Consider the following 24095-nt stretch of genomic DNA (forward strand, 5'->3'; position numbering starts at 1 on the left):
TTATGGGTATAGCATGAAAAATGCCCTGTCACCTTGTAAATCTTTCCCTGATAATACAATTGTGAACAGTGCAAAAAGCAACTAAATAGACCACCATGACCACTGAACAAACAAACCACAGATGACCAGTATCCAAAATGTTTATTACACTCTAACGTCTCGGCAAACTGCCTTCAAAGAGTCCTTCTTGAAGGCAGTTTGCCAAGATGTCAATTGTGAACAGTGCAGATCAGGGAACGTTGTGAAAAGAAGCCACACTTAAAATTACCCTGTAGTCAATTTCTACTCTCATAATTAACACTCTGACTGCATTCAAAATAAGTTTTTATAGCTTTATCCTTTCTGAAAGAAAAGTATGGTCTGTCCCCTAATTTGTTACACTTCCTTGTCTGCCAGAAACAGTTTCCAATTTTTATTAATACACTCACCCATGAGTTTACGGTCCAAGGTATAGGTGGTTATGAAATATCTTTTGCTTCTATGCAAATCGCTCTTAACAGGTGACAAGTTATCAGCATCCAAAGCTCTAGTAGTGGGTGCAGAATTCAATGGATTTAAAATAGGTTGAAAAAACATTGTTTCTTTTATTTAGTTATTGACATGTGTTGACCGGCAAAGTGCACTGGTTCAGAAACCTATTTTCAGTGGAGGCCCAAGGAGAAAAGCTCCAGCAAATACAAATATTGTTACAAAAAATTAATACAAAATGTAAAATTCATATAGCACACCCTGACACGCAAAACATATTGATTTTACATACAAACTAGAATTACAGTTAGTTATATTAGCATACGATGCAATTAAACAGAGTCAATCAACAGCTAGATCAATTCAAGAAAGATATTGATTTATTCTATAGTTATGCAGTTATATGGTAAGAAATTAGCAGAGGTTAAAAGTATGGTTAACTTTGTTTATGGTGGTTTACACATATGTGCACATGGACAAATATGTTTGTTAAGGTAGTTGCATTTTAGTGCAGATTTAAATGGTTTTATTGAGTCCAATTGAGTGATTGTGGAAGGCAGGGCATTCCATTATTTGGCAATGGTATAGGAATAAAGGCACTGTCCTGCTTGTTTGTTGAGATTGGTTATGCTTAAGAGTTGTTTATTACTGGAGTGAAGATCTCTGGGAGGGATGTATGTTTGTAAAATAGTTTGAAGTAAAGGCCACTTGTCAGGGTTGTTGATTAGCTTATGGGTAAGTGCTATTTGGGTGTAGGTTAGGTAATGGGAGGATTCAAGCCAGTTCAGTTCTTTAATGGCCAGGCATTCTAGAAGCAAACTTTGCTATTTTATAGTATCGGGATTGTAATTTATTTATGAGTGATATGTGGAGGTTAGTAAAAATGGGGCTTCCATAGAGGAGAGAAAGAGGTAGAAGACTGTTTGCCAGTTTTATCCTGGTGGCTTATCCAGATACAGTTTATGTCTATAGAGTTTATCAAGCTTACAGTGATTTTTTTTTATCGTGTTGCGAATATGATGCTCAAAGGACAGTTTGTTATCAATAGTAATGCTTAGAAGTTTTGTTGTTTTTGCTAATTCAATTTCAGTGTTGTTTTTTTTGACAAAATGTTAAAGTCATTAGTTGGAGTTTTTGGTGAAAATATCAAGAGTTTGGATTTTTTTGGGATTAAGTAGAAGTTGCACTTTGCTTAGCCCGGCTTCAATAGATGAAACGGTGTTTTGAGTTATCTCTAGGAGATTGGAAAGATTATTGAAAGAGGAGATGATGGTGGACTCATCAGCATATTGGATGACTGTACTTTGTTGGGATGCAGTATGGAGATTATTAATGAAGACACTGAAAAGAAGAGGTTCCAGAACAAACCCTTGGGGAACTCCCATATTATTTATCAGATATTCAGACTGTGTGTTTTGCCATTTGACAAATTGTTGTCGATGGTGTAATTAGCTGGAGAAGCAATTAATGGTATGCTGGGAGCAGTTTAGTGTTTTTAGTTGTTTCAATAATTTTGGATGTGATATTGTGTCACAAGCTTTATACAGGTCTAACAGGATGACTGCAGCTGATAGGCCAGAATCCAGAGCTTTGTTCACAGTATTTGTAAACAAGAGTGGGGCTGTAGTGGCATTGTGAATGGGGTGAAAGTCATGTTGGGTGGGAGCAAGGAGGTTATTGTCAGTCAGGTGCTGTAGTAATTGAAAGTGTATGCACTTTTCTAGGATCTTGGATAAAGGTGAGAGTATAGAGATGAGCTGGTAGTTAGAAAGATCGTTGGTGTTGCCACCTTTGCGCAGGGGAGTAATGATGGAATTTTCCAAAGTTGAGGGACGTAGGATTTGGAGACAGATTATTTAATAAGGATGCCGATGAGTTAAGCTATAACATCAGCTGCTAACAAGAGGTATTCTGATGGCAGGTTATCAGCAGATGGGGAGCATGGTCTTAGCTTACACAGGAGTTTAAGCACAAGGGAGGTGGGGACTGGTTGTAAATTGAGAATTATTAGTGTTGCCATTGTTGGGGGAAGAATGAGAGCTCAGGCTATGTTGGGTGTGATTTGGGAACCCAACATGGCACACCCCGACACACAAAACATATTGATTTTATGTACACACTAACATTACAGTTACTTATATTAGCATACAATGCAATTAAACAGAGTCAATCAAATGCTAGATAAATTCAAGAAAGATATTGATTTATTCTATAGTTATGCAGTTATAGGATTAGATTCTAAACTATTATGTGTTTCTTTGTATCCAGGGAAGATTCTTTGATAAGTTTTTGAATGGTGTCAATAAAGTGGGAGTTAAACATCTGGGTGATCTCTTGTGAGTCTTTATCTGGAGATGATGCAGGGTTGTGCAGGGTACTGGGATTATGAAGTGAGGAAACAGATTTCCAAAAACTGGTTGGGGTTGCTTTTTTGTATGGACAGTTGTGTTGAGAAGTATTTTTTGTCATTAATTACTAGCTTTCTGGCAGTATTATGAAGTTATAGTTAAGTTCATTTTGAGGGGCTCAGTTTTTATGCCATTCTTTCCAGCTTGGTCTCTGGATAGAAGTAATTGTTTGGTGGGTTTTGTTAACTAGGGGGTGTGGTTGTGATTTATTCTTTTGTGTGAATGGGGGGGCTAGACTACTGAGTGTATCAAGAAAGACATTGGTGAAATATAATACAGCATCCTCTAGAGCTAGTGTTTTAACTGGGGTCCTATTGTGGGCTTTCTATTTATGAGTAGATTTTGGCTGACATTGGCTAGGTTTCCAGATGTTCTATAGGAGTGAGTTTTGGGTATATGAGTATGGGTTCTATAGGTGAAGGCTGGTAAGTAGTCACTTAAGATGCTAGGGAGGGTTCCAGTGCTAATGTATGTTTGAGAGTCTGAGAGTAGGATCCAGTCTAAGGTTGCCTCAGTTTGATTGTTAAAAGTACATGTAGGGCTTGTGATAAGGTGTGTATATCTGTGCAAGTTTCTACTATTTGCTGAGGAGCTGAAGATGAGATTTTATTTTATTTTGTTTTATTTTATCTTTTATTAATTACTTCCTCTTTAATCTCCTGCAAATAAAATTCTCAGGATAATCTGTTTCATGAAACATCCCCAGTACCACTTCACACATGGCATCATCTCCAATACCACTTTGCACTCGGCATAAAAGCTGTTTAAATCAGATATCATCCTGGCCAGTCGAACCAGTTGACAACTGCTTTTTCTGATATCTAGCGTGCCAGCTGGAAAAGTGTAAGTAGGAACTGAATGTAGGTTTTCTACAAATATTCAAAGAGAAACAATTTCCATTTAGATCCTTACTGATTTCAATGTCTAAATAAGAAATCTCAGAATCATCATAATGATAAGAACATTTTAAAACTGAGGAATTCTTTTAACTTGTCCAAAGCATCTGCCTGCAGGATGAAGATGTCATTCAAATATCTCATGTAAAGCATCCAGCAACCTTCAAATTTACTGTTAAATATAAATTCTGCCTCCCACTGGGCCATTAGATAATTTGCAAAACTAGGGGTGAAAACTGCCTCCATAGCAACTCAAGTAATTTGTCAATAAAACTGGCCCTCAAAGCAAATGGAATTGCTTTTTAACACCACTTCCATCAAAGTGGTAAGGACATTGACCTTAATGGATCTAAAAGTTCTGGATTCAAATAATTGCTGTCCATACCAATGTGAACCTAACTTATGCGGAATAGCAGGGAAAAGATTGTGGACATCAGTAGCGAGAAGAATTACCTGACTAGAAAAAGTAGTTTGATTTAAAATCTTCAAAAAATGCCACTAGTCTCTATGTATTTGTTTAATATTTTCCAAGCCTGTTTTCACATTATGGTCTATGCACAGGGCAATAAAATATGTTTTACATTTGGACCCATCCATAGTGGGTCTAAAAGTTGGATTTCAAAGCTCTTATGTATTTTAGGAATCTCAGAAATGTTAGCTAACACCAGTTTATCACTGAACATATAATCATAATCTTTCTTAAGGATTTGCCCCTGCAACAGCATGTCCTCAAGTAACAAATCAATATTATTAAAAGTAATATTGCCTTCATTATGAGAAACCTCCTCATAGGTGTTATCAAACAATAGAGCATTCGTATGGCTATTATAATCCACAGTGTTCATAACAAGCCCACCCCCTTGTCAGGTGTCATTATTCTTATTTCACGATCATCTGTAAGTTTTCTAAAAACTTTAACCTCCTTGTATAATATTTATAGAAAACCTACATTCTCCAATTCCTACTTTCACTTTTCCAGCTGGCACCCTACACATCAGAAAAAGCAGTTGTGAAAGGGTAACTAGTTTGATTGGCCAGGATGGTATCTGATTTAAATGCCTTTTATGCTGAGTGTAAACTGGTACTGGGGATGTTTCATAAAAGGGGTCACCCTGAGAATTTTTGCAGGAGATTAAAGAGGAAGTAATTAATAAAAGAAACATTTTTTTCAACCTATTTTAAATCCAGTGAATTCTGCACCCAGTATTGGAGGTATGGATTCTGATAACTTGTCACCTGTTAATAGTGATTTGAATAGAAGCAAAAGATATTTCATAACCACCTATACTTTGGACAGTAAACTCATGGGTGAGCATATTAAAAGTTGGAAACTGTTTCTGGCAGACAAGGAAGTGTAACAAATTAGGGGACAGACCATACTTTTCTTTCAGAAAGAATAAAGCTATAAAAACCTATTTAGAATGCAGTCAGAGTATTAATTATGAGAGTAAAAATTGACCACAGGGTACTTTTAAGTGCGGCTGCTTTTCACAATGTTTCCTGATCAACATTGTTCACAATTGTATTATCAGGGAAAGATTTACAAGGTGACAGGGCATTTTTCATTCTATACACATAATGTGATCTATCTCGCTCAATGTAACTTTTGTCCTGCCTTTCACATAGACAAGACTTCAAGAAAATTGAGAAAGCATATATATAAGCATATGTTGGACATGAATAATAAAAATATCAATTACATTCATTTTGTAAAATCAATAAAAACATATAAGCATAAAAATACATAAAAAGATCACAAATGTTTTGTATAAGCACATTGAGGAGTTTACCACCCATAGTTTTAATTTTTTGGTAGTGGAACAGGTCAAATATGATATCTATGGTTGAATTATTGGTGAGCGTCTAGATAAAGATAAACTTAAATAGCAAATAAGACTTGATGCCACAAGTAATCCTGGTTAAAACAGTACTTGTTCAATTAATTCTTTGTTAAGGTTAAGGTTTTACGATGCCTTTTAATTTCACTTCATTTATTTGCATTCATTGTTTGTGCTTGTTATTGGAGTGATTGTGAGAAATGTTGATTAGCTTTTAATTCATTCAATTATATATTGTATTACTTAATTATACATTGCATTGGCTAATTTTTGGTCATGTGACCATTAGATAGTAATATTTAAACTTGGTTTTAAGGTGTATTGTTGATCTGAAGAAGTTCCCACTTTTAGAAATGAAAGTGCTTATCCAATAAACCTTTTGACTTTTTCTTTGTGTCTGTGATTTACTACAACAGGTTTTGTTCATTATAGTTTGTTGTTTCTGTTTTTTGGGTTTTTTTTAAGAACTGTCATTAGTTCTGAGAGAAACTGTGGATGATACAAGTAAAAGGGAGGATGTGAAACTTATGGTAAGTGATATTAATAAGACATTTGATACAGTAGGAAGTGATGCTTTGTGGGATATTATGGAGAAGTATGGCGTAGGTAATAGAATTGTCAGAATGTGTGTCAGCATATCAAAAATAACAGAGTGAGGGTGTTAGTGAATGGGTGGCTAAATAAAGAAATATGCATAAATTGTGGTATAAAACAGGGATCTCCCGTGAGTGGGATATTGTTTGCACTAGTAAAGAATGTAATAGTGAGTGAATTAGCTTATAAAATAAAATATGCTAAATATGTAATGCAAAAGGAAGTGGTGATTCCAGTAGTTTTGATATACACAGATGATATAGTTGTAGTTACTCGGAACAAAATGTGGATAAAGGAAGTGTTGGTTTGTCTGAATGGATGTTTAAAGGAAACGGGAATGAACTTGAATAAAGATAAAAGTAAAAAATAGAAATGTGTACATATATGTGCCTGTAAATATGCACATTTTGTAAATATGTAAATAATGTGACATGCATGCCTGTAAATATGCACATTTTGTAAATATGTAAATAATGTGACATGCATGCCTGTAAATATGCACATTTTGTAAATATGTAAATAATGTGACATGCATGCCTGTAAATATGCACATTTTGTAAATATGTAAATAATGTGACATGCATGCCTGTAAATATGCACATTTTGTAAATATGTAAATAATGTGACATGCATGCCTGTAAATATGCACATTTTGTAAATATGTAAATAATGTGACATGCATGCCTGTAAATATGCACATTTTTGTAAATATGTAAATAATGTCACATGCATGCTTGTAAATATGCACATTTTGTAAATATGTAAATAATGTCACATGCATTCCTGTAAATATGCACATTTTTATAAATGTGTAAACAATGCTGTTTATGTTCTGTTAAATAAAGTACCCCCTACTCTCTTTGATAAGTTCCATGGGAATTTTTACATCCATTTGGGCTACAACCTATCAGTTTAGCATCTAGGGCCTACTTTAGGACCTCAAAAGTTTAATATCTCGAATGCATATGCATCAAACTATTAAACAATGAAAGTCCAAAAAAAAATACACAAAAAAAAAAAAAGAATTTAAACTAGTGTAGGCAGGAGGAAAGCCCCCCCTGCACACCCCCCCGCTACTTAAATATACCAACTCCGAGATCACACTACATTGAAGTAAATGGAAATATCCACCTACGGAGATTTCTGTTTACATTTTTGATGTTTTGCGCTTTCGGTGTACTCGTGTTGAGAATATCGTATTCGATATTCTCGGACTTCGAGCACATAAAGTAAACCCTAGCATCTAATCTGAAGGAATGTACACTCAAGAGTGCAGCACCCCCGCCCCCGACACTACACTGCAGGGTTAGTATTGGAAAAATGAATCTAGCTAACTGAAGGCTTGGACTGATTAGTTTCTTTTGCCAGAAATTATGTTTGTAACTCTTACTATTTAGATATTAGTGATGGCACTGAATTTTATTATACATTTTAATGTAATATTATCAGCACAAACCAGCTAACAGAAAAAATGCCTGGAATTTGTTGCCCTCTTCCATTTAATTTTCCAACGTTATTATAATGTCTAAATTTAACAATACTCAAGAATGAAACAATTAGAAAGATAAGAGTGGTGCAGTGGTTTTAAAACAGTTGACTTCTTGTAGATGAGTGGGGTAGTAATTCTAGAGCAGTAGTCTTCCTGTAGATAAGAGTGGTGCAGTGGTTCTAGAACAGTTGACTTCTTGTAGATGAGTGGGGTAGTAATTCTAGAGCAGTAGTCTTCCTGTAGATAAGAGTGGTGCAGTGGTTGTATGACAGTCAACTTCCAGTAGATAAGAGTGGTGCCATGGTTGTAGAACAGTTGTCTTCCTGTAGATAACAGTGTTGCCGTGGTTGTAGAACAGTTGTCTTCCAGTAGATAAGAGTGGTGCCATGGTTGTAGAACAGTTGTCTTCCTGTAGCTACGAGTGGTGTAGTGGTTGTAGAACAGTTGTCTTCCAGTAGATAAGAGTGGTGTCATGGTTGTGGAACAGTCATCTTCCTGTAGGTAAGAGTGGTGCAGTGGTTATAAAATGATCATCTTCCTGTAGATAAGAGTGGTGCTGTGGTTGTAGCATAGCCATCTTCCTGTGGATAAGAGAGGTGCCATGGCTGCATAACAGTTGCCTTCCTGTAGTTAAAAGTGGTGCAATGGTTGTAAAATGATCATCTTCCTGTAGATAAGAGCACAGCAGTGGATGGAGAACATTCATCTTCCTGTAGATAATAACAGTGCCATGGTTGTAGAACAATCATCTTCGTATAGATGAGTGGTGCCGTGGATGTAGAACAGTCGTCTTCCTGAAGATATGCTAGTGTCTGATGCTGCTGTCTCACCTGCATGCTCTTCTGTAGGCTGACAGAGAAGCTTCTTATCTCTGAGCAGAGTTAGCAGAGATTAAGGGTTAAAGGTGCACTCTGTGTAACCCAGGCAGTGGTAAGGCCATAAGAAACTGGCAATCATAAGAAACAGTTGGACCACAATGGAGTCAGGAAAGGTGACAGTGTTCAAACAGGGGAACATAGATCTGGTTCTACATCTCTAAAATTTTTGTGCAGTTATGCTGCAGATAGTCGAGACTTAGGCAACTCTGGGGAACCTCCATGAAGGAGACCAATAGAAAGGTGATGTGAGACACAAACACATAAAGAAGCAGCTATTTCAAGGACTTTCCATTATTAATAGGTTAGAACTAAACCAACTAACTAGAACTAACTAGACAAAACATGCAGCCTCAGTCCAGGTTGTGTCAGTCTTTGCCATAAGTTTAACTGGGTTTACATCATTCTGTCAAAGTGCAATAGATTGAAAATCATTATACCAAAGTCATCTATTGAATCAAGCAACATTAAATTGAATAATATTTTGAAAACTATTTCTGCAGAAGCTATACCCACCCCCCATCTGCACACATTCACCCTTATTGTTATATTATACTCTATATGCAAGGTCACACTGCTTCAGGAAGCAAATAAAGATGTATTACCTTCATTTCCATAGCTGTCCAGGCTTGAAAAAATAATAGCAAGGAGTGTGAAAAGCACTGTCCCCTGGTGCTGGTGCAGTGGGACTGACTACTTTGACTACCTTTAAGTCTAGCCTTAATGATGTGATGGGTCGACACAAGTTTGCACAACTGTCATGTACAATGCTGTTTGATTTGACAGGTAAGCAGTATTAAGTACTTGAAAATTGAGGCAGAAACTTATAAGTGTGTCTACTTAAAATGTCTTAAATATGTCTAGGCATATTATGGGCCCCATGACCACTTGCCTAGAGCTATTCCTATGCTCCTGTGCTGCTCCTATAAAAAATGTTTATTCATAGTTTTGTTTCAATGGAAATATAGCTAACATTGCCACCTTCAAGAATTCACTATAGTGCTATGTCTATTGTGTCATCTTCAAGAATTCAGTATGGTGTTCTCTTAGCTAAGTTTGGTATGATGAGTTGGATTAGAGTCATCTGCAGGATAAAGTAAATCATTTTTTCTATATTTGTTGGAGAAACTGATGCAGGACATAGGGTTTTGGTTCATTGAAGAAAGAAGAAGATGGATGGATTAAACCCTGTATCAGTGTGAGGTCTGCTGCATTTACCTAGTAGGGAAAAGCAGGATTGTTAACTATAGGTTTAAGATGTTTATCAGCAAACTAACAACTAGGAAAGACAAATAAAAGCAGACAAAAATAGAGAAATCCTGGTAAATCCCCTCAAAATATCAGACCAGTTTGTGAAGTAAATTCTGCTAGTAAAAATAATTTTAAGAGATAAGTAGTAAATGGGAACGTAAAGTAAAAATCAGTGTGACCGAAGCAAAACGGAAAGCAATAAGAACCATTGTTCACAGTCTAGGAAAAATCTCAATATAATGTGTGTCTTGTAAAAATAATGTATGGATTCTGTCAAAGAAACAAACAAGGCAGACATGAATCATGACTGAGATGTAAAAAAATCAGAATATACAGTGTAACAGACAATGCAAGCAGAACACCCACTTTCTTCTTCTTCCTAATTTTAGTTTTCCTACTAATTTTATCACACCCTTAAATATTGAGGAGAATTGTGTAGTCTCTGCCTACACTTAGGCTAATCATTCTGAGTGAGAAAATGTGGCAAGGATGTTCTAGAATACCGACCACATACACTTAGTGTAGGCATTCATGAATCTGGACTAAGATACACAAATAACAAGAGTTATGTAGGGATGTTCTAGAATACAAACAGCTACACTTACTGTAGGCATTCATTAATCTGGCCCAAGAAACACAAATAACAAATAACAGGGGTTATATAGGGAAGTTCTAGAATATCAGTCAGTTACACTTAATGTAGTCATTCACGAATCTGGCCCAAGATACACAAATAACAAGCAACAGGAGTTATGCAGGGATGTTCCAGAATACTGACCACATACACTAAGTGTAATCATTCATGAATCTGACCCAAGATACACAAACAACAAATAACAGGAGTTATGTAGGGATGTTCTAGATTACAGACGGTGTACACTTAGAGTAGGCATTCATTAATCTGGCCCAAGATACACAAATAACAAATAACAGGAGTTATGTAGGGATGTTCTAGAACACAGACCATGAATACTTACTGTAGGCATTCATAAATCCGGCCCAAGGTACACAAGTAACAAATAACAGGAGTTATGTAGGGATGTTCCTGAATACAGAGTGTGTACACTTAGTGTAGGTAGTCATGAGTCTGGCAAGATGCACAAATAACAAATGGCAGGAATTATGTAGGGATGTTCTAAAATACAGATCATGTACAATTAGTGTAGGCATTCATGAATCTGGCGAGATGCACAAATAACAAATAACAGGGGTTATGTAGGGATGTTCCTGAATACAGACCATATACACTTAGTGTAGGCATGCATGAATCTGGCCCAAGATACACAAAAAACAAGTAGCAGGAGTTACATAGGGATGTTCTAGAATATAGACTAGTTACACTTACTGTTTGCTTTCATGAATCCGGCTGAAGATACACAAATAACAAATAACAGGAATTATGTAGGGATGATCCTGAATACAAACCCTGTACACAGTGTAGGCATTTATGAATCTAGCCTAAGATACAAAAATAACAAATGACAGGAGTTATGTAGGGATGTTCCTGAATACAGACAATGTACACTTAGTGTAGACATTCATGAATCCAGCCCGTGTAGGCATTCATGAATTCAACCCAATATACACAAATAACAACTAACAGGAGTTAAGTAGGGATGTTCTAGAATACAGACCAGGTAAACAGTGTAGGCATTCATGAATCCAACCAAAGATACACAAATAACAAATGACAGGAGTTATGTAGGGATGTCCTTGAATACAGAGCAGGTACACTTAGTGTAGGCATTCATGAATCTGGCCCAAAATACACAAATAACAAATGACATCAGTTATGTAGGGATGTTCCTGAATACAGACCATGTACACTTAGTGTAGGCATTCATGAGTCTGGCCCAAGATACACAAATAAATAGCTGTAGTTATGTAGGGATGATCCTGAATAGATACCATGTCCACTTAGTGTAATCATTCATTAATCTGTCCCAAAATACACAAATAATAAATGAAAGGAGTTGTGTAGGAATGTTCATGAATACAGAAGCATTCCTGTATCCAGCCCAAGGTTTATGTAGGGACGTTCCTAAATACAGACCATGTACACTTAGTGTAGGAATTCATGAGGCCAGCCCAAAATACACAAATAACCAATAATAGGAGTTATGTAGGGATGTTCCTGAATACAGACCATGTACACTTAGTGTAGGCATTCATGAATCCGGCCCAAGATACACAAATAACAAATAACAGGAGTTATGTAGGGATGTTCCTTAGTACAGACCATGTACACTTAGAGTAGGCATTTATGAATCCGGCCCAAGATACACAAATAACAAATAACAGGAGTTATGTAGAGATGCTCCTGAATACAGACTGTGTACACTAAGTGTAGGCATTTGTGAATCTGGCCCAAGATACACAAATAAATGACAGGAGTTATGTAAGGATGTTCTAGAATACAGACCATGTAGACTTAGTGGGATCACTCCAGTGGCTCTACTTGATAGAGGCAATGGGAACTAATTTCGGTTGGCATGATGCCAGGGCACTTCTATAGAATAAGCTTGTAAAGGCTCCAAAGTCATTAGCCTAGTATAGACACCTATGAACCTAGGAACCTATAAATCTGGCCCAAGATACACAAATAACAAATGACAGGACTTATGTAGGAATGTTTTAGAATACAGACGATGAACACTTACTGTAGGCATTCATGAATCCAGCCCAAGATGCACAAATAACAAATGACAGGAGTTATGTAGGGATGTTCTAGAATACAGACCCTGTACACTTAGTGTAGGTATTCATAGAAAGTTCGCCGTGGGATCACTCCAGAGTATCTACTTGATAGAGGCAATGGGAACTGACTACAGTTGGCACGATGCCAGGGCACTTATATGGGCTTTGCTTGTAAAGGCTCCAGAGTCATTAGCGTAGTACATAAACCTATGAACCGATGAACCTATAAGTCTGGCCCAAGATACACAAATAACAAATGACAGGAGTTATGTAGGGATGTTCTAGAATACAGACAATGTACACTTAGTGTAGGCATTCATGAATCCAGCCCAAGATACACAAATAACAGGAGTTATGTAAGGATGTTCCTGAATACAGCCCAGGTACACTTAGTGTTGGAATTCATGAATCCGGCTCTTGATACACAAATAACAAATTCCAGGAGTTATGTAGGGATGTTTTAGAATACAGATCATGTAAACTTATTGTAGGCATTAATGAATCAGGTCCAAGATACACGAATAACACATAACAGGAGTTATGTAGGGATTTTCCTGAATACAGACCCAGTACACTTAGTGTAGGCATTCATGAATCCAGCCCAGGATACACAAATAATAAATAACAGGAGTTATGTACAGAAGTTCTTAAAGACAGACCATGTACACTTAGTGTAGGCATTCATGAAGTCGGCCCAAGATGCACAAATAAAGAATAACAGGAGTTATGTAGGGATTTTCATGAATAGTGCAATGTACACTTATTGTAGGCAGTTATGAATCTGGCTCAAGATACAGGAATAACAAATGACCGGCGTCATATAGGGATTTTCCTGAATACAGTCCATGTAAACTTAGTGGAGGCATTCATAAATCTGGCTGGAGATACACGAATAACAAATAACAGGGGTTATGTAGGGATGGTCCTTAATAGAGACCCTGTACACTTAGTGTAGACAGTCATGAATCTGGCCCAAGATACCAAATAACAAATAACAGGAGTTATGCAGTGATGTTCTAGAATACAGTCCATGTACACTTACTGTAAGCATTCATGAATCCGCCCCAAGATACACAAATAAATAAAGGAGTTATGCAGGGATGATCCTGAATACATACCCTGTACACAGTGTAGATATTTATGAATCCAGCGCAAGATACGCAAATAAATGACAGGAGTTATGTAGGGATGTTTCTGAATACAGACCATGTACACTTAATGTAGGCTTTCATGAATCTTGCCCACGATACAGAAATAACAAATGACAGCAGTTACGTAGGGATGGTACCGAGTATAGACTATGTACACTTAGTGTAGGCATTCATGAATCTGGGTCAATTCTCCTGTAGGTGGCTAGATCCACTAGCATCTAGCGTCACACATCCACTGCATAATGGAATCAGCACTACCACAACAGCCAGCATTGGAAATGGCAAGTAGGAGGATCCGTGCCAATAATTTAATGGGTGAATCTAACCCACTTCTTAACTTTGGAGCTACCAGAAAACAGGGATGACACCTTGTGATTTCAGAGCATCTATTAGGAAGTAGAGAATGCAGCATTTAAAATAAAGCGTCTACAATGGCAATGCTTTCATATGGAGGCGTGCCTTCACTAACACATTATACTACGAGGTTTAAGAGTAAGATGCATGCCAACTTATGGAAATATGTATTTTGAATTGCTCGCCAAATGGCAAAGGATAAATATAGAAACTAGTTTCAGTTACATGAAACTTTTGATAGAATTTTTTAAACCTCAGGAGGTTGAAGCAGCAACCCTAATTGAACAAAAACAGAATGAACTGGAAAAAATTACATTATCTGATAACAATTTGATGAAGCTAGGGGTGCTGCAGGACAGGCTTGATGCTTATGGTACCAAGTTAAAAGGAGGTAAAAGTAGCAAACTATCCAGGGATTTTAATGATTTTAAAAAAGGTCACCTGTTTGAATGGCCGAAAGATAAGAAAACAACCATACAGACCAGGACTAATGTAAACAATGGAAAAGAAGCAAGCCATGAAAAGGAGGAGACTGTCACTAAGAAATCAATGAGAATTGTAGTAGAAGCAGAAGTGCATACTACACCCAGGCAACACAACAGAGAGGTTTCAACAACACATGAAGCTGTGATAGTGCATACTACACCCAGGCAACACAACAGAGAGGTTTCAACAACACATGAAGCTGTGATAGTGCATACTACACCCAGGCAACACAACAGAGAGGTTTCAACAGCACATGAAGCTGTGATAGTGCATACTACACCCAGGCAACACAACAGAGAGATTTCAACAACACATGAAGCTGTGATAGTGCATACTACACCCAGGCAACACAACAGAGAGGTTTCAACAACACATGAAACTGTGATAGTGCATACTCCACCCAGGCAACACAACAGAGACATTTCAACAGTACATGAAGCTGTGATAGTGCATACTACAACCAGCAAAACACAACAGAGACGTTTCAACAACACAAAAAGCTGTGATAGTGCATACTACACCCAGGCAAAACAACAAAGAGGTTTCAACAACACACGAAGCTGTGATAGTGCATACTACACCCAGGCAAAACAACAGAGAGGTTTCAACAACACATGAAGCTGTGATAGTGCATACTGCACCCAGGCAACACAAAAGAGAGGTTTCAACAACACATGAAGCTGTGATAGTGCATACTACACCCAGGTAACACAACAGAGAGGTTTCAACAACACATGAAGCTGTGATAGTGCATACTACACCCAGGCAACACAACAGAGAGGTTTCAACAACACATGAAGCTGTGATAGTGCATACTGCACCCAGGCAACACAAAAGAGAGGTTTCAACAACACATGAAGCTGTGATAGTGCATACTACACCCAGGTAACACAACAGAGAGGTTTCAACAACACATGAAGCTGTGATAGTGCATACTACACCCAGGCAACACAACAGAGAGGTTTCAACAACACATGAAGCTGTGATAGTGCATACTATACCCAGGCAAAACAACAGAGAGGTTTCAACAACACATGAAGCTGTGATAGTGCATACTACACCCAGGCAACACAAAAGAGAGGTTTCAACAACACATGAAGCTGTGATAGTGCATACTACACCCAGGCAAAACAATAGAGAGGTTTCAACAACACATGAAGCTGTGATAGTGCATACTACACCCAGGAAAAACAACAGAGACGTTTCAACAACACATGAAGCTGTGATAGTGCATACTACACCCAGGCAAAACAACAGAGAGGGTTCAACAACATACACAGCTGTGATAGTGCATACTACACCCAGGAAAAACAACAGAGACGTTTCAACAACACATGAAGCTGTGATAGTGCATACTACACCCAGGCAACACAACAGGGAGGTTTCAACAGCACATGAAGCTGTGATAGTGCATACTACACCCAGGCAACACAACAGAGAGATTTCAACAACACATGAAGCTGTGATAGTGCATACTACACCCAGGCAACACAACAGAGAGGTTTCAACAACACATGAAGCTGTGATAGTGCATACTACACTCAGGCAACACAACAGAGAGGTTTCAACAACACATGAAGCTGTGATAGTGCATACTACACCCAGGCAACACAACAGGGAGGTTTCAACAGCACATGAAGCTGTGATAGTGCATACTACACCCAGGCAACACAACAGAGAGATTTCAACAATACATGAAGCTGTGATAGTGCATACTACACCCAGGCAACACAACAGAGAGGTTTCAACAACACATGAAGCTGTGATAGTGCATACTACACCCAGGCAACACAAAAGAGAGGTTTCAACAACACATAAAGCTGTGATAGTGCATACTACACCCAGGCAACACAACAGAGAGGTTTCAACAACACATGAAGCTGTGATAGTGCATACTACACCCAGGCAACACAACAGAGAGGTTTCAACAATACATGAAGCTGTGATAGTGCATACTACACCCAGGCAACACAACAGAGAGGTTTCAACAACACATGAAGCTGTGATAGTGCATACTACACCCAGGCAACACAACAGAGAGGTTTCAACAACACACGAAGCTGTGATAGTGCATACTACACCCAGGCAACACAACAGAGAGGTTTCAACAACACATGAAGCTGTGATAGTGCATACTATACCCAGGCAAAACAATAGAGAGGTTTCAACAACACATGAAGCTGTGATAGTGCATATTACACCCAGGCAACACAACAGAGAGGGTTCAACAACACATGAAGCTGTGATAGTGCATACTACACCCAGGAAAAACAACAGAGACGTTTCAACAACACATGAAGCTGTGATAGTGCATACTACACCCAGGAAAAACAACAGAGACGTTTCAACAACACATGAAGCTGTGATAGTGCATACTACACCCAGGCAACACAACAGAGAGGTTTCAACAACACATGAAGCTGTGATAGTGCATACTACACCCAGGCAACACAACAGAGAGGTTTCAACAACACATGAAGCTGTGATAGTGCATACTACACCCAGGCAACACAACAGAGAGGTTTCAACAACACATGAAGCTGTGATAGTGCATACTACACCCAGGCAAAACAATAGAGAGGTTTCAACAACACATGAAGCTGTGATAGTGCATACTACACCCAGGCAACACAACAGAGAGGTTTCAACAATACATGAAGCTGTGATAGTGCATACTACACCCAGGCAACACAACAGAGAGGTTTCAACAACACATGAAGCTGTGATAGTGCATACTACACCCAGGCAACACAACAGAGAGGTTTCAACAACACACGAAGCTGTGATAGTGCATACTACACCCAGGCAACACAACAGAGAGGTTTCAACAACACATGAAGCTGTGATAGTGCATACTATACCCAGGCAAAACAATAGAGAGGTTTCAACAACACATGAAGCTGTGATAGTGTATACTACACCCCAGGCAACACAACAGAGAGGTTTCAACAACACATGAAGCTGTGATAGTGCATACTACACCCAGGCAACACAACAGAGAGGTTTCAACAACACATGAAGCTGTGATAGTGCATACTACACCCAGGCAACACAACAGAGAGGTTTCAACAACACATGAAGCTGTGATAGTGCATACTACACCCAGGCAAAACAATAGAGAGGTTTCAACAACACATGAAGCTGTGATAGTGCATACTACACCCAGGAAAAACAACAGAGACGTTTCAACAACACATGAAGCTGTGATAGTGCATACTACACCCAGGAAAAACAACAGAGACGTTTCAACAACACATGAAGCTGTGATAGTGCATACTACACCCAGGCAAAACAACAGAGAGGGTTCAACAACATACGCAGCTGTGATAGTGCATACTACACCCAGGAAAAACAACAGAGACGTTTCAACAACACATGAAGCTGTGATAGTGCATACTACACCCAGGCAACACAACAGGGAGGTTTCAACAGCACATGAAGCTGTGATAGTGCATACTACACCCAGGCAACACAACAGAGAGATTTCAACAACACATGAAGCTGTGATAGTGCATACTACACCCAGGCAACACAACAGAGAGGTTTCAACAACACATGAAGCTGTGATAGTGCATACTACACCCAGGCAACACAACAGAGAGGTTTCAACAATACATGAAGCTGTGATAGTGCATACTACACCCAGGCAACACAACAGAGAGGTTTCAACAACACATGAAGCTGTGATAGTGCATACTACACCCAGGCAACACAACAGAGAGGTTTCAACAACACACGAAGCTGTGATAGTGCATACTACACCCAGGCAACACAACAGAGAGGTTTCAACAACACATGAAGCTGTGATAGTGCATACTATACCCAGGCAAAACAATAGAGAGGTTTCAACAACACATGAAGCTGTGATAGTGCATATTACACCCAGGCAACACAACAGAGAGGGTTCAACAACACTTGAAGCTGTGATAGTGCATACTACACCCAGGAAAAACAACAGAGACGTTTCAACAACACATGAAGCTGTGATAGTGCATACTACACCCAGGAAAAACAACAGAGACGTTTCAACAACACATGAAGCTGTGATAGTGCATACTACACCCAGGCAACACAACAGAGAGGTTTCAACAAGACATGAAGCTGTGATAGTGCATACTACACCCAGGCAACACAACAGAGAGGTTTCAACAACACATGAAGCTGTGATAGTGCATACTACACCCAGGCAACACAACAGAGAGGTTTCAACAACACATGAAGCTGTGATAGTGCATACTACACCCAGGCAAAACAATAGAGAGGTTTCAACAACACATGAAGCTGTGATAGTGCATACTACACCCAGGCAACACAACAGAGAGGTTTCAACAATACATGAAGCTGTGATAGTGCATACTACACCCAGGCAACACAACAGAGAGGTTTCAACAACACATGAAGCTGTGATAGTGCATACTACACCCAGGCAACACAACAGAGAGGTTTCAACAACACACGAAGCTGTGATAGTGCATACTACACCCAGGCAACACAACAGAGAGGTTTCAACAACACATGAAGCTGTGATAGTGCATACTATACCCAGGCAAAACAATAGAGAGGTTTCAACAACACATGAAGCTGTGATAGTGCATATTACACCCAGGCAACACAACAGAGAGGGTTCAACAACACATGAAGCTGTGATAGTGCATACTACACCCAGGAAAAACAACAGAGACGTTTCAACAACACATGAAGCTGTGATAGTGCATACTACACCCAGGAAAAACAACAGAGACGTTTCAAGAACACATGAAGCTGTGATAGTGCATACTACACCCCAGGCAACACAACAGAGAGGTTTCAACAACACATGAAGCTGTGATAGTGCATACTACACCCAGGCAACACAACAGAGAGGTTTCAACAACACATGAAGCTGTGATAGTGCACACTACACCCAGGCAACACAACAGAGAGGTTTCAACAACACATGAAGCTGTGATAGTGCATACTACACCCAGGCAAAACAATAGAGAGGTTTCAACAACACATGAAGCTGTGATAGTGCATACTACACCCAGGAAAAACAACAGAGACGTTTCAACAACACATGAAGCTGTGATAGTGCATACTACACCCAGGAAAACAACAGAGACGTTTCAACAACACATGAAGCTGTGATAGTGCATACTACACCCAGGCAACACAACAGAGAGGTTTCAACAACACATGAAGCTGTGATAGTGCATACTACACCCAGGCAACACAACAGAGAGGTTTCAACAACACATGAAGCTGTGATAGTGCATACTACACCCAGGCAAAACAATAGAGAGGTTTCAACAACACATGAAGCTGTGATAGTGCATACTACACCCAGGAAAAACAACAGAGACGTTTCAACAACACATGAAGCTGTGATAGTGCATACTACACCCAGGAAAAACAACAGAGACGTTTCAACAACACATGAAGCTGTGATAGTGCATACTACACCCAGGCAACACAACAGAGAGGTTTCAACAACACATGAAGCTGTGATAGCGCATACTACACCCAGGCAACACAACAGAGAGGTTTCAACAACACATGAAGCTGTGATAGTGCATACTATACCCAGGCAACACAACAGGGAGGTTTCAACAGCACATGACTTTGCTCTTAACTGCAATGACCCTGTCTTGAATAACTACTTAAGGTAATCTGTATTACTGCATTATATCTGGTGCTACTAGAAATGTACATTACCTTGTAATTACTTGTTGCTGTGATTTGCAGATATTTTATTTTCTTTCTATTGTACCTGTATACTTCTTACATGATATCTCTCCTTCCTCTTCCATGCTAACCTCCTATGTTATTTCTGTTTCCCAATCTTATGTTAACCCTCTTCTATGCTAACCTCCTATGTTTCTTCCTGTTACCTATTTTCCCTAACCCTACTGTTCTGTTTTTGTATTCCAGCATTTTAAGCCTTGTGCTCCTCATCGGGTGTCCCCTCCCTATTGGCCTATCTCACTTGGATTCCCAGAAGATACAAAGCAGGCCACTTTGTGCTGGCACCCAGGAAGCACCCCTAGCTCCTCCTGAATGACGGTCTAGTGATACTTACTCTCAACATTACGGACTGTACGTCTATTTGCTGAATTATATTATTCTATGTGTTTTCCTCTTGTGGGCAGCACTCACGTGGCTCCAGTTAGGATTGTTTGTCCCCTGCCTACCTGCAGTTTACTAGTTCCCCTTTCATCTTTCCTAGTTACTCCCTCCTGCCCCTGTTTGGCCTAGAGTCTCCCTCCTCTGCCAGCTTCACCTCTGTAGCGACGTCCTGCTCGCCTGTCCTTTTCTGTTCCCTCGCTGTACCTACACTAGTTTCCTGGCTGTTGCATTCCTCTCACTCTTCTTCTCACCTATTGATTCTCTAGATGACTGTATCTTGACTTTTCTGCTTACCTACATACTCTCACTTACTCCTTTCAGGGGCCCACTGCTAATCCCTATATATTCTTACATATACCTTATACCTGTTATATTTTTGTAAAACTACCTTCTCCTCTCCATCTTCCTGTACCTTTCTCCCCAAGCCCTTCTGATTACACTACATAGCTTAGGAAACAGTAACGTTTCAGCTTACTAAACTGATTGACTCGCTCTCCCCTCTTGCTATTTCTGCCCGCTCCCTCCCTACCCCTTATCCCACCCACCCCACGGGCCCTCAGCCTTATACCTCACATACCACACCCCTTTGACTACACCTATCCAAAACTCCTACTCTAGTTTGTACCTCCCTCCCAAACACACCCTCCTCCATTACCTCCCCTATCTCCACCCTCCCACACACAGACAAATACTTACTTTAACCCTTCCTTCTAGCTTCTCTTACTAATTCTATAATCTGACCTAACTCCTTAGTTAACTCCTTTCTCCACAGATAAACATGTCCTGCAAAGCTTTCAACACTTCTTCTAAAAACTCTGTAACAAAAACTGCACGGACAAAACAAATACTTCTATTGATTATTTCGCTTGCTCTCACACTACCCTACTTCCTACCTGTTATGAATCATGCCTCAATTACCACTTTCACCACACTCCCAAACATACAGCCTCAGATTTCAATAGCCTAAACTTTACACACTTAAATATAACTTCTACCCCAGCTTCCTCCTAGCTAAATATCACAGGCTATCTCATATTAAAGTTCAAAATCTCATGCTTAAGAAACTAAAATACTTCCTGAACTTGTCTAACAAAGCTCACTTTGAATTTACCCACTCTACCTTGGCAGATGGGGACATTCACCCAAACCCAGGGCCTTTCCCTACCTCATCAGACATTATCCCAACCACACTAAACTCTTCCTCACTGATACCAAACTCCAACACTAATACCCTACTCATATGGCATCTTAACATACGAAGTATAAATAACAAAATCACCCATCTCCACTCCCTTCTTGAACACCACTCCTTTGATATTCTCTGTTTAACTGAAAAGTAAAACCCTTCACTACAGACAATGAAATCACTCCCCCAGGTTACAACATCTTAAGACTCGACCGCAAAACTAAAAAAGGTGGAGGAGTAGCTCTTTTATTCAAAAATGAACTCAATGTAACATTAGTACCCTGTGACAACCTGGACATTAGCAAGTCTGAACTTCTTATCTCAAAGCTTCAACTTAACCCGAAAAAATCTATCTATATAATCTGTATTTATCTACCACCAGGCAACAACATTACTACCTTAGAAAATATCCTCAGTTGGTCCACCTCCACCCACCCACAAGAAACCATAATACTAGGAGACCTTAATCTAGACTGGACCTATTTTAACACTAATAACCCAACCTCTCATATCAACCTCCATGGCTTTACACAGACAATAAGCACCCCTACTAGGATAAACAAACCTAATAACAAAGAAAGTATTATTGATTGGATTCTCGTGAATAAACCTCTACTAAAATATAAGTCTGGAACATTACCTGATGACTTTAGTGATCACAATTTAACTTATATTATAAGACAGAAAAATGCCCCTTACAATACTCCAATTTTTAGAACCATACGCGATCTCAAACATTTCAACACTATTCAATTTAAAACTGAACTAAATGCCTGTAACTGGAACCCAGTAAAGACACTGCCTCTTGAAGAAGGTGTCCAATACTTTAACACCACATTCCTAACAATTCTAGATTACCATGCTCCAAAATGCTCCATCCGAATTAAATCTAAACCTGCCCCTTGGCTATCTAATGACACTAGACAAAAAATGTTACTTAGAAATAAAGCATGGAAAAAATGGCGAACTAGCAAATCTCCTATAGACCAACATACTTTCAGGCACCTACGAAACACTACCAAAAAAGCCATCTTCACTGATAAAAGGAGTTATTTTAGTAACCTTCAGCAAGCTAATCACAACAACCCTCAAAAATTCTGGTCAACCCTAAATAGACTTCTTTACCCTGGACAGACTTCCACTCCATCCCCATCTGGGTCTGAAAATAATTCTGCCCTTGATATAGCCAATACTTTCAACTCTTTCTTTACTGACACTATTAATGCCTTGGCCTCTCATCTCTCTAGTGACAACACTAACATCCCTGACCTTGTATCCCTCAAACTACCAACCTTTAGGCTTCTACCCATCTCTACCTCCTTTATACAGAAATGTATCCATAAACTCAAACCATGCTCCCCTTCAGCAGACCAACTTCCATCTGAATTCCTTCAAAAAGCAGCCTCCGAAATAGCCTATCCCATATCCATTCTCATTAATAGAACTATAAGTGAAGAAACCATACCTGACATCTGGAAAATCTCACACATCATACTCTTACACAAAGGAGGTAACTCCTATGATTACTCCAACTATAGACCCATAGCTCTCTTGTCCCCACTCGCTAAGATCATGGAAAAATGTGTTCACCAGCAGTTAATGAACCACCTAATAAAAAACAACATTCTTACTACTTGTCAACATGGCTTTAGGCCTTTTCATAGCACAACTACCGCTCTCCTCTCCTTTACTGACCTGATTAACAAGAATCGTAATGATAACATCCTGTCTTCAGCTCTCTTTATCGACCTATCCAAAGCCTTTTGGTTAATCACTCTCTCCTTATACAAATTCTCAAATCTCTTTCCTTAGAGCCTAAAGCTGTCCACTGGTTCAGTTCCTTTCTCTCTAATAGGAAACAAGCCATTCTCTGGGATAAGAAACTATCATCTCTTCTACCTATCTCACTTGGGGTCCCCCAAGGCTCTATCCTCGGACCTCTTCTTTTCTCCCTCTTTATAAATGACCTACAAGCAGCTATTCCCCAGGCTACATGCATACAATACGCTGACGACTCCACACTAATTTGCTCTGCTAAATCCATTGCTGAACTCCAAACTAATACTCAAGATATATTCTCCAAAGTCGAAACTTGGTTCTTAAAACGTTGCCTACTCCTTAACGCAAAAAAAAACAAACTCCTACTCTTTAAGCCTACTAATAGATCCCCTGCACTAGATTTCACTATCTTATCTAATAATGGAACCATTATATCACCTGACCCCACTACCAAACTGCTAGGTGTCACAATAGACAACAACCTTACCTTTGACTGTCACATTAATAATACCATTAAA

Source organism: Protopterus annectens, chromosome 14.part0 (genome assembly GCF_019279795.1).
Source record: "Protopterus annectens isolate FY-2018-M chromosome 14.part0, PAN1.0, whole genome shotgun sequence".
In the NCBI taxonomy this organism is placed as follows: Eukaryota; Metazoa; Chordata; order Ceratodontiformes; family Protopteridae; genus Protopterus; species Protopterus annectens.